The 12,602-nt window shown below is 42.8% G+C and overlaps 1 protein-coding gene and 1 pseudogene across 4 annotated transcripts in view; both read right to left on the bottom strand.

The window, feature by feature from the left end:
• Positions 1–12,602, bottom strand: part of KANK1 (KN motif and ankyrin repeat domains 1) — a 253,617-nt gene that overhangs the window by 143,520 nt on the left and 97,495 nt on the right. The gene's annotated exons all lie outside the window — the stretch shown is intronic.
• On the bottom strand, positions 8,052–8,697 carry LOC136322851 (general transcription factor 3C polypeptide 6 pseudogene; annotated as a pseudogene).

Here is a 12,602-nt window from a genome sequence, read left to right as displayed (position 1 = left end):
CACAGTCTCTGGTGATTCCTGACACAGGGGACTCAGGGTTCCCTTTCTACTTGTTAGTCCCCCACTAGCAGAACTGCTGAGAATCTAAACTGGGGTTGAAACTGCTATCATCAAATATATTACATCACTTATAACTGCTGTCTTTTTCATACTCCAGAATGGCCTCCTAAGGTGTCTGGTCAAACGCCTGCAGCTTCTCCCACTGAAACGACTACTTCTTCATTTCCCATCCCACAAAAAACAAGTGTCGCACTGTTTTTACATTTTGTCCCATTTCTAGATAAATGCTTTTTGTTTCTAAATTATAATTTTTTTTATATCATTTAAAAAATATTGCCTTGTTTGAAGGCAGAGTATAAACTGTTATGGCAACAGGCATGAAGACAATACTGAAATTTCAAAGGCTCTCTTTTCTCCCTCAAGAAATATGCAGGATGATGTTGGCGACCTCACCACCACTTTAGCATACATCTGCTTACCTAGTAAGTCCTGCCTACATGCTGTGGAGCTGCACTCAGTTACTGTTGTTCAGATAATGATGCCCAGGGGGGAGAGTTCTTCACTGGGCATCTTAGACATCAAACCAAAATCCCCTTTCTACCTCCAATATTTGGCTATTTAAAAAATAGAGATTATAAAAAAATTATTTTCTCAATCCTACACCCAAGAGTCACAACACTTGGTTCTGAACTGCCAAAAGCACCCCCACACACACCAACCCTAATATTATATTTCTTATGAGCAAAGTAGAGTATAGAAGTATGGGTGGGTTGGTGTGGGAGGTAACATAGGTAATATGTGTGTTCATTTTGCAAATAAGAGATTTTATTTTAAAACGTATTTTTATATGTACAGACATGTGTGCACATAAATTAAGTGGTCAAGGTGATGAGGACAGCTGGAATATGACTGGGGAGATAATCTATCACCACTGCCAGGGAGGTGGTGAGAGGGGCCGGTGGGCAGAGGGCCCTGAGGGGGAAGTGCTGTGGCCTGCCTTCTCCTGGGGCGGAGCTCGAGCACTGGCTCTACAAAAATTTCCTGGAGCCACACATATACCCTCTGACTGTCCCCTTTGTTAGTCATATTGGCTTAGAAAAGCTGTAGGAAAATCCAAGGACAAGAACAAAGGCAGAGTAAAGGATAAGAGTTCGACAAAAAAAAAAAGGCTGCCTGATCAGGCGATGGCGCAGTGGATAGAGCATTGGCCTGGGATGCTGAGGACCCAGGTTCAAAATCCCGATGTTGATGGCTTGAGCGCAGGATCATAGACATGACTCCATGGTTGCTGGCTTCAACAAGGTGTCTCTGGCTCAGCTATAGCCCCCAGGACAAGCAACATGTAAGAAAGCAATCAATGAACAACTAAAGTGCTGCAATGAAGAATTGATGCTTCTCTTCTCTCTCCCTTCCTATCTGTCTGTCTCCCTCTCTTTCTCTGCCTCGCTTAAAAAAAAAAAAAAAAAAGACTAAAGTAATTGTCCTAATGGATCACATTGTTTTTAAAATGGGTCTGATAATATAAAGTACCTTCTTTGTAACTACCCTATTTTCCTGAGATCAGAATTCATTGATTGCTTTCTGATATTAAATAGGCAATACATGGTATTTATATTTAAATTTACAATGTATTTAGTTATATTTAAATATTTCATTCCTGAGTTCCTTCTCCTTTTTTTTGTTTTCTCTCCTTTTTCAAGTAAGAGGAGGGGAAATAGAGAAACAAACTCCCGCATGTGCCCTGACTGGGATCCACTTGGCAACCCGGTCTGGGTCTGATGCTCTGCCCATCTGGGGCCATGATCACAACCAAGCTATTTTTAGTGCCTGAGGTGGAGGCTTCATAGAGCCATTCTCAGCGCCTGGGGCTGACAAGCTCAAACCAATCGAGCCATGGCTGCGGGAAAGGGAGAGGGAGAGGGAGGAGAGGGGAGGGGGAGGGGGGGGAGGAAGGGAGAGGGATAGGGAGAGGGAGAGGGAGAGGGAGAGGGAGAGGGAGAGGGAGAGGGAGAGGGAGAGGGAGAGGGGAGAAGGGGGAGGTGTAGAGAAGCAGATGGTTGTTTTTCCTGTGTGCCCTGACCAGGAATCAAACCCAGGATATCCAAATGCTGGGCCAATGCTCTACCACTGAGCCAACAGGCCAGGACTCCTTTTCTATTAAAATAGCTTTTATTTCTTGTTATCACAGTTTTAATAATATGAATAAATAGGTTTATGCCAACAGACACTGTTACTAAATTAGTAGCTAAAAATCTTGAGCCTCTAGCTTTTATTCAGGTTCTTCTAGTTCCAGGAGAGTATGATTCTACTGTGAAACAGTACAGTGAGACTCTGCAGTCAAATAAAAGGTAGTTTTGGGAGATTATGACTAGAAACATGAAGATATAACTACTGTCCAACACAACCGGGCAGCTTATCTATGAGAGTAGTTAGTACTGTTTATTCTGAGGAAGACAGAAAAGACAGGCAAATAGGGGAAACTTCTTTGAAAAATGTAGCAGCTTTCAAATAATGTCTCAAGTATATTATATATAAAATTCTAGTCTTTGTTCCATTCCTTCTATCTAGTCCTACAAACATATTCAATACTCAGTTTTTTTAAATGCCTGGAAAATTAAATGATGTTATCATCTGAAGGTCAGAAAGTTAGTATCTGAGGTTCTAAATGATAAATGTACTCCTATTAATGAGATAAACACTATTTTATTAAAAAGTAAAGTGATGCATAACTTTCTCAGTGGCTTCCTTGTTTGGAATCCACCTTCTGTGCATGGGGCCAGTGCTAAGACAGATCTGAAAAGCTTGACAGACAGGGGACAGGGGTCTCGTGAATTTTATTTCAATCTCAGCCATCAATTGAGGCCGCCACCTCTTCCCATCTGTGTTCTATTGATAGATAGAATCTTAGAGGTAAGTCTAGATACCCAATTTTAAAAATGGGAAACTAATGCAGTGTCCATGAGGAAGGTGGTCTGATCAGCAGGACTCTTGCTTGGTTCAGTAGCAACAGTGTCTATGATTTACCAAAGGATTCCCTCATTTGCCAGTTGTTTTTATAGGTAGAAAGCAGCGGAATAGACCCAATACTAGCAAAGGGGACTCTGGAGACTAACAGTTAACATCTTTAAAGGTCTAAAAACCACGACGCATGACAGGCCAACTTTCCCTTCAAGACAGGGCTGGTGGAAAGAGTGATACGGTAATCTAATTATACTCAGGGCAGAGTAGCAAAGTCAGCAAATATAGAACACAGAACATGCCTCCTTTTAGGGACAAATAATTCAAAACAGGTTAATGAGCCAACAAAATGGAGAATACCATTCCATTATTCTTCCAAGGGCTAATGAAGGAAATGAACACATTAGTCAAGAGTGCCCTTTGCTCAGTCATAATTCCCATAAAAATGGGAAAGACCACAGACTTGATTCTGCCATAGGTCTAGAAGATGAAATCAAATTTCAAAGATACTCAGGTCACAGACATGCAGTCAAAAGCCTGTCTGCTTACCACACTTAAACTGCCTCCACTGACCCTCCCAGCTTTCCAGTCTAGTCATCACTCCAGGGCCTAGAATATACAATTTCCCCTCTTATCTACAAGGAGTCTTCAATAACCCTTAAACCCAGGAAAGCTGGGGCCCGCAGGTTCCAGCCATCTCTTAATCGTTGTCAAGGGGCATGGACATCACTTAACATTATCTAACACAGGAAACTTCACTTTGTCAAACCAGCTGTTTATAAACCAACACTGGATACCTCTACATCTTATCCCAAGAGGGAATTGCTTGGATTCTATTTTTTTTTTTTTCATTTTTTCATTTTTCTGAAGCTGGAAACGGGGAGAGACAGTCAGACAGACTCCTGCATGCGCCCGACCGGGATCCACCCGGCACGCCCACCAGGAGCGATGCTCTGCCCACCAGGGGGCGATGCTCTGCCCATCCTGGGCGTCGCCATATTGCGACCAGAGCCACTCTAGCACCTGAGGCAGAGGCCACAGAGCCATCCCCAGCGCCCGGGCCATCTCTGCTCCAATGGAGCCTTGGCTGCGGGAGGGGAAGAGAGAGACAGAGAGGAAAGCGTGGCGGAGGGGTGGAGAAGCAAATGGGCGCTTCTCCTGTGTGCCCTGGCCGGGAATCGAACCCGGGTCCTCCGCTCGCTAGGCCGATGCTCTACCGCTGAGCCAACCGGCCAGGGCTGGATTCTATTTTTTAAAAACATACAAGTAAACCAGCACCTTCATTTTATTTTTTAACTATATAGTCACCACTTCTACATTTTTAAAATTAATTTTAATGGGTGGGGTGACATTGATAAATCAGGGTACATATGTTCAGAGAAAACATCTCCAGGTTATTTTGACATTTGATTATGTTGCATACTCCTCACCCAAAGTCCAATTGTCTTCCGACACCTTCTATCTGGTTTTCTTTGTGCCCCTCCCCTCCCCCACCCCTCCCTCTGCTTCCTCCCCCCCCCAACCATCACACCACCCCACTCTTGTCCATGTCTCTGAGTCTCATTTTTATGTCCCATCTATGCATGGAATCATATAGTTCTTAGTTTTTTCTGATTTACTTATTTCGCTCAGTAATAATGTTATCAAGGTCCATCCACGTTGTTGTAAATGATCCGATGTCATCATTTTCTGACTACTTCTACCTTCTTTTATTGCTCAGAACCCTCTTTTCTCATTCTATACAACCTTTGCTCATATTGGGGTGTGGGCCCAAGGTCCTACAGAGAATTTGCATTTTTACTTTATATAATTCATAACATTCTAATTTTTTAGGATGATTATATATTACTGTAATAATATAGAAAGTCTTTGATAAATTCACCAAATCCAAACATGTTCATACCTTTGACCTAGTTATTCTTGTGAATTTATCCCAAGGAAATAATTTATTATGGCTTAAAGATTTCACTACAGTGATATCTAAAGTGAGAAGGAATTAGATACAATCTACATTTTAAACATGAGAAAGATGTTTTATAGATTATGGTACATTAATGCAATAGAACTGTCATTATAATTGTAAAATCTTTTTGAAAATAAATTGAAGACTTTGATAACTAAAGTAAAAGTAGTATTCCAAATAAAAAGATCACAACATAAATAAAATGTAAACTAAAATAGAAGATGAAGTGTTATACTAAAGTGGTAGAATATTTATGCAATTTTACTATTTCACTGATTTTCGTTAACAAAGAAATAAAAACACTTGCTCACCATTGATCCGACAAAAATTAATTTTGTCATAGTTCCAAACTAAATAAAGGAGGTATCTCTCCTTTATTTAGAGTTAACTTTTTTTTTTTTTTTTTTACAGAGACAGAGAGAGAGTCAGAGAGAGGGATAGACAGGGACAGACAGACAGGAATGGGGAGATGAGAAGCATCAATCATTAGTTTTTTGTTGCGCATTGTGACACCTTAGTTGTTCCTTGACTGCTTTCTCATATGTGCCTTGACTGCGGGTCTCCAGCAGACCGAGTAACCCCTTGCTCGAGCCAGCGACCTTAGGTCCAAGCTGGTGAGCTTTTTTTGCTCACACCAGATGAGCTCGTGCTCAAGCTGGTGACCTCGGGCTCTCAAACCTGGGTCCTCGGCATCCCAGTCCAACGCTCTATCCACTGCGCCACCTCCTGATCAGGCTAGAGTTAACTTTTTAAAAAAATTGTAAGCTTTCCTAATTTTTACTTAGGTCCACTATAGGAAATTGAAAGAAGTACCAATAGGTTAAAAGGCAAAATGTGGTCTTGGGATCAATGTCGACTGTATCTATTTTAAACAAACCTGAGGTACCCATCAGAAGTTTAAGGAACTCCCTAAAAATTAACAAACAAACCCATTTACCTTATAAGCTACAAACTCATCCAAGTAGTTTCTAAATTAAAATACTGTCATAATAACACTACCACAACTATAAACTCATCCAAGTAGTTTCTAAATTAAAATACTGTCATAATAACACTACCACAATTACCAGTTTCATAACATGGTAAATTTATTCTAGTCACAGCCAACTATTTATATATGTGGACAGCCTTTTAAAAAAACTGTCATGTTTCTCCTGACCAGGCAGTGGCGCAGTGGCTAGAGTGTCAGTCTAGGATGCAGAGGACTGAAGTTGGAAACCCCTAAGTCACCAGCTTGAGCGTGGGACCATAGACATGACCCCATGATCGCTGGTTTGAAGCCCAAGGTCACTGGCTTGAGCAAGGGGTCACTGGCTCGGCTATAGCCCCTGGTCAAAGCACATATGAGAAAGCAATCAATGAACAACTAAGGTGCCACAACAAAGAATTGATGCTTCTCATCTCCCTTCCTGTCTGTCTGTCCCTCTCTCTGTTTCTGTCTCTCGCTAAAAACAAAACTGTATTGTTTTAACTAACTTTCTGAAGGGTTAGTGGTCGAATTTTTTCCCTTTGGGTTCTCAGAACACAAGGATTTTCAATGATCTTACAAAAGCTCAAGTCCCAATGGATAGCTGGACAAGGAAGGATAAGAGGAGGCAGCAGTGGCCCAAAAAGCTAACAAGAAGCGTGAGTGAGTTCTCATGTGCTATTTCCCATGCTTCCATCCAAGAAAATGCTGTACTGAGGTCATGTGTATGAATGCATCAATTACACATTATCACCACTGCCTTATCCCACTCAGTCTTAACACTGGCTTAGTTCACCTCCCTTGGAGACAATCTGGACCATCAACTGGGGTGGAGGCTCTTAGGTAACTTTATGAGTTGGCTTCATCTAGTTAGCTTCTCAGGTGTGGTTCAACAGCCACACCCTAAAAACTGACAACCATTTATAAACAATTTGAACAATACAGTTTCAAGTCTGTTTACCCATTGGCTTACTGAAAGACAGACTGACCAAGTCAGTCTGGGTAATGAGTGCTCTATTCCTGAAGCGGAGACTGCAGACAGAGCCCAGCCTTTTCAACTTGAGCTCTCTTTTCTTTCTTAGTTTGGGGGGGGGGGGGGGGGGCTCGTCCAGGATCAAGTTGAGCTCTCTTGAAAATGCCCTCAGGTTAACCATCTTCACCTCATATGCTCTAAAACAATAAAATTTTTCTATGTATAACATTGGTCAATAAAGCCAAAATACTTCTTATAGGTTTTAATAGGTCTACTGTCATGTAGAATGTGAAATACATCAAATGAAGTCATTGTTGTTACAATTTTAAAAATTTTATACTCTTTCTCTCAAAGATTCCATGGACTGAATCTCTTTAGGGCGCCCATGGTCTCGGTCTCTCTTTCTCTCTCCCTCAAACACAAATTTTTAAAAAGAAGAACACATGTTGCACTACAGACAACTAGGTAATGAGACTGGGAACATGAAAGAGATTATTTACAGTAGTTCCTACAGATGAGCCTCATTTCAACACCACATCCATTTCAACATTTTTTCTTTGCCTAAAAACCTTTGCCCCCCACCATGATATTCCCTCCCAGCACAGTACATTAGGAGAAAAGGGATGGGAAGAAGTTACAGAGGTTCTAATAGCCCTGGGAACAAAGTTTTCCAGAACTCTTCCTCTGGGCCGGGTGAAAAACACAGGCCAGCCCTCCTGGACTGGGGTGAGGCAAGTGTGTGCAGCTGGTCCTGGAACTGGGTGGGAACAGGAATCTGCACAAGAACCAACAGGAGAAGTGCCCAATCAAATCTGTGATTAGCAGGCTTAACCATCTATTTTCAAGTGGCTTAGGATATGCCAGATCTCACATCAGTGCCATTCTGAATGACCCAACAGCATGCAAAAAAACTAAGGAAGATGAAAGAGGCTATCATTTACTAATTACTGGTCTAAAACCCAGTTTTAAAGAATGACCCATGAAAACTCATAAAATTAAAATTTAAATCCTAGCCCCAATGTTTTCCCTGGGCATACAGCATTTCAAAATAAAAATCTAAGCAGACAACTACATTTTACCAGTTTCTTCTTAGTTTTTTTTTTTTTTTTTTGGAAGCTACAGTCAATTCTTTTATATAAAAACTTAAAGTTTATGACTATTAAGAAAAACACTTCATCTAGGAGTGATTTCTACGGAAGCAACTTGAGTTTTATGGAAACAGAACTTTCTGTATCAGAGGAAAGAATATCAATAAGAGGACCAGAATCCTCTATTTCCAAGGGCGCTGGTTTCTCCTGTTCATAACCCAGGTTTGAATGATCTTTCATTGACTCTCTTGCTTTTCCAACTCCAAGGACTTCTCTGGGACTGGAGCTACAACTTCTTCATCTTCATTTTCATGTAGAAAGCTACCAATCATACTGGGTCTATAGGAAAAATTATTATCCTTGATTTGCAGCCATTCCACACCACCTATGTTTTCTTCTCCTTCCTTCTTTTCTGTCAGAAGAGTTCTGGTCATGCTGAGTTTCTTCGTTGTATGGTATTTATAGGTTAGCACTGTTTTATTGCTGCCTTCTGCATCCACATATTCAACATTTTCTTCAAATATAACACAGGTCCCAAGAGTGTCTTCATACTCTCCAGCAAAGACATAGTTGTCTACTTGCAGAATGGGTCTCTCGGTGTCAATTCCCAAAATCTTGCATTTATTTTCACATTTGGAGAGAAAGTCTAAATCAGTAATTTCTGACAATAACACCAGAACCAACTGCTCTGCCTCCTCTACCTCCTCTTCCCCATCCTCCAAACTCCACTCCTCAGTGGCCGCCATGATCACACCTCTTCTTAGTTTTTGAACAACTCACTATCCTGCCCTATATCATCCAACCACTAGAATGTAAATTCCATGAAAGCATGGATTTTTTAAAAAAGCTTCCTGATTGTGGTCTTCCTTTTCAGCTGCAGTGGTCATATGAAAGTAATGCCTTATGGCATATTTTATTTTTAAACATACTGTATGCCAGTGGTTTTCAACCGTATTATACTTAGAGACTGGTAAAAATAGGAGAATTATTTCAGGGACTGCTAAGGCAGAAATCACCCTGAGCATAAGAAAATTCTACTAAGATCATTTGAGTCTATAATCTTCATACAACATCAGGATGGTTAACTCTTTTGTGAAATTTCTGTCAGACCAGTCTGTGGACTAGTGGTTGAAAAACATTGCTATAGGCCTGACCTGTGGTGGCGCAGTGGATAAAGCGTTGACCTGGAAATGCTGAGGTCGCCAGTTCAAAACCCTGGACTTGCCTGGTCAAGGTACATATGGGAGTTGATGCTTCCAGCTCCTCCCCCCTTCTCTCTCTCTCTGTCTCTTCTCTCTCTCTCTCTCTCTCTCTCCCTCTCCTCTCTAAAAATGAGTAAATTAAAAAAAAAAATTCTTCATTTGGCCCTGGCCGGTTGGCTCAGTGGTAGAGCGTCGGCCTGGTGTGTAGAAGTCCCGGGTTCGATTCCCGGCCAGGGCACACAGGAGAAGCGCCCATCTGCTTCTCCACCCCTCCCCCTCTCCTTCCTCTCTCTCTCTCTCTCTTCCCCTCCCACAGCGAGGTTCCATTGGAGCAAAGATGGCCCGGGCGCTGGGGATAGCTCCTTGGCCTCTGCCCCAGGCACTAGAGTGGCTCTGGGCGACAGAGCGTCGCCCCCTGGTGGGCGTGCCGGGTGGATCCCGGTCGGGCGCATGCGGGAGTCTGTCTGACTATCTCTCCCCGTTTCCAGCTTCAGAAACAACAACAACAACAACATTGCTATATACAGTACATTTAAAATATATATTCTAGGCCCTGGCCTGTTGGCTCAGTAGTAGAGCATTGCCTGGCCTGTGGATGTCCCAGGTTCCATTCCCAGTCAGGGCACACAGGAGAAGCAACCAACTGCTTCTCCACCCCTCCCCCCCCCACAGCCATGGCTCAAGTGGTTCCAGCAAGCTGGCCCCATGCACTGAGGATGGCTCCTGTTGAGCCTCACCTCAGGTGCTAAAAATAGCTTGGTTGCCAAGCAATAGAGCAACAGCCCCAAATGGGCAGAGCATTGCCCCATGGGGGCTTGCTGGGTGGATCCCAGTTGGGGTACATGGGGGTATCTATCTCTCTGCCTTCTCTCCTTTCACTTAATAAAAAAATAAAGTATATTTTATATATAATAATTCAATGTTATAAACTGGAAAAAGCTCCATAGTTTTTCTCTTCCTATGGTCTTTTGTTTTGGGGGTGTTTTTTTGTTTGATTTTTGTTTCTGTTTCCCTCCCTATAGTCTTTTAAAGAGGAAAACTACTAATTTGATAAAATTAGCTATATGATTAAAACCCAGAACCAGAACTCACTATATGGTAAAGCTTGTTTAATCATCACCCATTCTACTAGAAAGAGTCAGGACATGTTCCCAATGCTACGGGCCTGGTGCTCTGCACAAATGTGACCTGAGGTACACAGACAAGTTAATCCTGTTACTATTGCACTTTCCCATCCTGGGCACAGCCTAATCCATAAGAAATAATTCTCACCAAGTTTTCATTCACTCGCAAACCCACATTTGCAAACCATTCTGGACACAGTGGCTCTCTTGAGTCAGCTGTTCATTTCCCCACATACCAAAGCACTAAGGGAGAGTGGTCTCCTTTACTAGCCCCTCTTTTCCCTATCACTATGCTCAACATTGCTAGCCTGGACCACCTCATTCCCTTCCTGGGTAACTCTAATCATACTTCTTTTTTAAACTCAGAATAGGTTGGGCATTCACATCCATTCGTTGTTTGGTCTCTATCCACCGCTCCAGCTGCAGAGTTTTAACACTGGCTTCCTATTGTTCAATGTTCTCTTGCCCCTTTAAAAAGCCTTCACCTTGGCTGGTCACTCATTTGCTTCTCCTCCCACTTTTTAACACCCAGTGTAGGCATTTCCTCCTCCAGGAAGCCTTTCCTGATATCCTCTACCAGTTTTAGATGCCCCTTCCTTGTGTCTCTACAATACCCTATGGATAACTTCAAAGAGTTTAACAAACTGTTGAGATTTTGTTTTTATTGTTGTGGTTGTTTATTTGGGTTCTTTCTTTTATTAACCTATTAGTTTCTTTGGGGGATAGAGTCTCCTTTATTCTAGCACTGGCCCATCAAGCACACAACTATCCTCTAAAACTTAAGAATAATTGAATAAGCTAGAGTTTGCTTAAACATATAATGCTGATGACTTCCCATATCTCATAGAAAACAGCACACTTCAATTTCTCCTTTTTATTACTTGGAAATCAGATATTAAGTCTCCCCTGTTAGACTAGGCTAAAGAACCAGTTACAGAAGTTCAAAAAGTGACTGGCAAATAGGAGTTAAACCTCTAGAAACATACTTTCTGTAAATAGCATCTCGTTGACAACATTTTCATTGGACGCTTGTAGTGCACTCTTTCTAAAACATACTTAGGATATATCTTAAAACAAAATATATTATGATAAAACATATTTTAGACTCTTTGCAGATGGACCCCGTATTCTCCAGCCACAGCACTCTGAAATTGCTTACTCCGCTGCTTCACATTTAATTTTCCTGTTATTTGCCATTGTTACTACTACTCGTTCTTCAAGACCCGGAATCGCCCTGGCCAGTTGGCTCAGCGGTAGAGCGTCGGCCTAGCGTGTGGAGGACCCGGGTTCGATTCCCGGCCAGGGCACACAGGAGAAGCGCCCATTTGCTTCTCCACCCCTCTGCTGCGCCTTCCTCTCTGTCTCTCTCTTCCCCTCCCGCAGCCAAGGCTCCATTGGAGCAAAGATGGCCCGGGCGCTGGGGATGGCTCTGTGGCCTCTGCCCCAGGCGCTAGAGTGGCTCTGGTCGCAACATGGCGACGCCCAGGATGGGCAGAGCGTTGCCCCTGGTGGGCGTGCCGGGTGGATCCCGGTCGGGCGCATGCGGGAGTCTGTCTGTCTCTCCCTGTTTCCAGCTTCAGAAAAATGGAAAAAAAAAAAAAAAAAAAAGACCCAGAATCAAATGCCACTCTTCCATGGAGCCTTCCTTGATCACACTAGACAAAAAACATCCCTCATTCTTCCAACCTCCTACTGCACCTTGTGCCTCATTTCTCTTTGTAGCATCTGCCACAGCATCTGAATGTCACTTGTGGCACATACACAGCAGATGCTCAATAATTACCAGAGCAAGAATGGCCCTTTCTACCTATCCCTTAGTATTCATAATAGGGAACAACTAGAAACAGACTAAATAAATATCAGACATCGGGGGGATAGCTCAGCAAGAATTTACATTCCTTACTCTTTTTTAATGTTCATCTGCGCAACAGCGTGTTATTTTTTGTTGTTATTGTTGTTTTTGTGTGTGTGTATTTTTCTGAAGTGAGAAGCAGGGAGGCAGAAAGACTCCCACATGCAACCCAACCAAGATCCACCCAGCAAGCCCACCAGGGGGCGATGCTCTGCCCACCTGGGGTGTTGCTCTGTTGCAACCAGAACCATTCTAGTGCCTGAGGCAGAGGCCATGGAGCTATCCTCAGCACCTGGGCCAATTTTGCTCCAATGGAGCCTTGGCTGCAGGAGGGAAAGAGAGAGACAGAGAGGAAGAAGAGGAGGAGGGGTGGAGAAGCAGATGGGCGCTTCTCCTGTGTGCCCTGGCCGGGAATCAAACCCGGGACTCCTGTACGCAGGCTGACGCTCTACCACTAAGCCAACAGGCCAGGGCT

Source organism: Saccopteryx bilineata, chromosome 2 (assembly GCF_036850765.1).
Source record: "Saccopteryx bilineata isolate mSacBil1 chromosome 2, mSacBil1_pri_phased_curated, whole genome shotgun sequence".
Lineage (NCBI taxonomy): Eukaryota > Metazoa > Chordata > Mammalia > Chiroptera > Emballonuridae > Saccopteryx > Saccopteryx bilineata.
The sequence above is the reverse complement of the archived record's forward strand: the minus strand, read 5'-3'. Positions and strand labels throughout refer to the sequence as shown.